The following is a 3,895-nucleotide window of genomic DNA, read 5'->3' on the forward strand; positions in this document are numbered from 1 at the left end:
GTGCTGGCTGGGGTGATCTGGAAGAAGCACAGTGTGTCCCTAACCCATCTCTGGACATCTGGGGCAGAGACGGTCACACCAGGCTCCACATGGGCCAAAAGCCCACAGCGGCCACCCCCAGGTGCCTGATTTCCTCGAGGACTCCCAGCTCCAAGCGCAGCCCCAGGTCCTGGCCCCTCCACTCTGCACAGGCTGGAGGCTGCCTGCCAGCACCCTCTGCTGGTTTGCCCAATTATTGCCAAAGGGCCACACCCAGGGATTGCTCAGACCTGGTGACAGTTGCAGTGGTTTCTTGGGGCTCAGTCTACCTGCAAGAGGAAATCCAAGGGCTTTCTAGGGCCAGGTAGGAGAAGTGGGTGAGTGGAAAGGTGAAAGGGCCTGGCATGGGGAAGAAATTTCCCCAACCATTTCTCAACACTTCAAACCTAATTCTGATGCTGTAAGGTTTCATTTCTCCATCTCTTTAAGGAAAGGATTACAATGAGGAGAGTAAAGTCCATCCTGTACCCTTCCTAGGTACCAGGACTCAATTTTAACTGCACCACATGCAACATTTTTCCTTCCAGTTCTTTCAGGAACATGCCAAATCTCCAAATTATGCAAATGAACTTCTGAGACCCATGCATGATTTATCATGGGCTGTGTCATGATTAGATTAGGCCCCCTTGGGGTGTTTTACTTTCCTCCTGGTCATTACACCTCTTTATATGTGAATTTAGGGACCAGGGATGCCCATGTGGCTTACTATAGGGCAATGTGGGAAGCCCCTGCATGTGTATTTCTATTGTGTACCTCTTGCCATTTTCTCCATAAGCATTTACAGATTTGGTCATGTCTGTGTGCATAGCTGTCTATCTATTTATCATACCATCTACAGGGATCGGCAAAAATATTCTGCAAGTTGTTGAGTGGTTTAGGCCTTGTGGGTCTGAAGACTGTCATGACTATTGCTTTCTGCCATTTTGGCAGGAAGCAGGCATAGACCCTCTATAAATGAAGAAGGAGCAGGTATCTCCAATTAAATGTTGTTTACAAAAACAAACAGCAGAGCAGATTGAACCTAGGGTCACAGTTTGTGCACCACTGCTTGATCCAACACATCAAGATTTAGTTGGCTATTCTAGCCTTCTACTTCCCAGTTTCTCTTATTCAACTAAGTTTGACAACTATGACACAAGCACATGAGAAATATCAAAAAACCTGTTGCCATGATCATTTCTTTTTATTTTTAACAACCTATAAGCTTCATGCTCAAGCATGTTAACAGAAAATGTGACACAACCATGAACAAAGTCCATTGAAAAAACATGACAGGAAAGAAATTAGAATCAGACTTGTGTGTCAGGAGACTTGTAGCTTCAAGCAACAGAAACCCCCTGTGAAATTCACTCCACCAAAAGGGAAGATTTGGTGTCTCCCCTTGTTTCAGTTTGCTAAAAGCTTCTGGGAGCAATAGACCAGGAATTGGTTGGCTATTCTACTGGGCATTTATTCAGGTAAAAGCTTTCAGTTCTGTGGCTGTGAAATTTTCAAAATCAAGGCATCATCAAAGGTGCCATCTCTCTGAAAGTGGGCTGCTGGCAACCCTGGATTCCTGCCATGGAGCAAGACATGGCAGTGGCCCTCCCACCTGGGTCCCTCCTTCTCCTGCAGGCTCACTTTCTCCCTGAGCTCAGCTGAGGCTTCAAGCACATGCTCATCACCCTCTCCTCCAGCCTCCCCTTGGCCTCTCGGGAGCTTCCTTCCATGCCTCTGAGCTTTGCTGCTTCTGGACTCCCACCCCCAGGACATCTCACTCAGCCTCTCAGGGTTTCTCTGTCTCTGCTGCTCTTGTCTTGTTTGTGGCTGTTTAGTCTGTTTAAAAAGGACTCCAGTAAGAGGATTAAGACCCACCCTGGGTCCTGCAATCCAATCAAAAGCCCATATACAATTGGTTACTGGCAGAGGAAAGGGCTTTCATGAAGAACAGGATTGTTGGGGGGTCTACAATAGGCTCAAACCAGCATTCTCTTAAAAAGCATCTGGTAGCTATAGAGCTGCCCTAGAGTGGATGGATTCACAGGCTGCATGATTTCCTCTAGGTCTTCTCACTTTCACTTTGAGGTGCACTGGCTTTTCCTGTGACACTGACTCCTGTCCTTCTCCCTGCTGCCTGCCTGTGCTTCACTCATCACCTGCAGGGGGCTGTCTACATCCAGGGCAGAGATGGAAATGGTCTATCTTGTATCTTCTCAGAATGGAGAAATTACTTTCTGAGGCTCCCAGAAGAATGAATCTCCTATATTGTTCTTATGTGCCAATCCCTAATTAGGTCTTGCTTTAGAAAAATTATGATTTAGAAAAAAACTCTTGCAGACTTTGAGGAAAATCTCCCAAAGGCACATAGTTCATGGTGTAAGACAAAGAGGAAATACACCTTTGTTAGTTTTATTTTTTGAGATGAGCCACGAAGAAATCAGTGGATGAAAGAGTTCCCATCAGTGAAAGTGAGTAACTTCAGCATCTCTTGTGTAATTACCCTGCTGGTATTACCTTGATTCCATTGTATCCTCCTTCCAATTGTGTGCATTAAAACTGCATATATGTATTTTGGGACCATCATTATTTAGGGCAGGATGGATATTGGTGGTATTGGTCCTTGTTTCATGGGATCCATGGGACTCGGCTTCAGCAAGACTACACACAACATCAGTTAATTTGAGCCACTTGGTTCTGATTCTAAGTATAATGGGAAGTCTTTGGAAGGTTTCCTGCCAGAGAGTAATCACATCTGATTTTCATTTAATTTCAACCTCTTCAAACTGCAGACATAAAAATGAGATCAAGAAGGAAATTATCTTTCTCAGAACCACATAGCCAGTACCCAGTGCTGTTGGGTGTGGTAGTTCATGTTATGAAATAGCCCTTCTTATAATTCATCCATCTCTAAGATTCTTTTACCTATTGAAACATCAGCCCATGACTTTTACAATGACCTCACATACATTTGATGACCCAAGAATAAGAAGCTAGAATGTTTCCCATTGCATAGGTGAAAAGCCTGGGGAGAGGCTGAGAGGTAAAATGAAAAGACCAGGGTCAGAAAACTGATAAGAAGTAGTATCAAGGACAGCAGCTCTATCTCTTCATTCCAGGAGCCCTGTCTGCACCCAGCCCTTCTCAGGTAGCTGTGGGAAGGGATACATGGTGAAACTCTGTCCAGTTTACAGGATGACATGGTTGAGGAGGATGAGTAGCCAGCAGTCCTGAAGAGATGGAACACAACAGAATTTGAAAGCCTAGTAACCAGGCACCAAGAACCCACAGAAAACCCCCACCCACCTCACTTGACCTGAGACACTCGAGAGGGCAGGATGTTCTCCTGCTGTGTGTAATTCCAGAAGTCCTGGCCTCAGAAATACTGGGAATAAGACATTTTTTCTTTGATGTAGACATTGGATTAGTCCTCAACCTCAAAGCCACTGGCCATTGACCAGCAGGTTCCCAAAGGTAGCACAGTGTGGCTCAGGGTCATCCAACTCAAGTCAAGTCACTACTTTCCTCCTACCTGGACACCCCAACCACCTTGGACAGGAGCTCGTTGTCAGGGTTTGGAAATCTGGTGGGCCCTGCAGGTTCACATCTCCGGTCATGGCTGAGTGGTGGGAAGGCAAGTGTGTGTGTGGGGAAACAATGACCATTATAAGTACTAGACCTGGCACCCACTCCAAGTGAGCCAGAGGTGCATGCAGACACCCTTCTGTGCCTTATGTGGGTCACAGAGGTAGTAGGGCTCCTAAAGCCAAGAAGGGGGTGGTGTGAGAGCATGCATGGGGATTGTAGCCTTTCCAGGCAGTGAAACAGGGAGTCCTCCTCCTCGGCTAAGGGAGTGACAGGAAGGGGCTGAGAACTGACT

This window comes from Dasypus novemcinctus, chromosome 29, assembly GCF_030445035.2.
Source record: "Dasypus novemcinctus isolate mDasNov1 chromosome 29, mDasNov1.1.hap2, whole genome shotgun sequence".
NCBI lineage: Eukaryota > Metazoa > Chordata > Mammalia > Cingulata > Dasypodidae > Dasypus > Dasypus novemcinctus.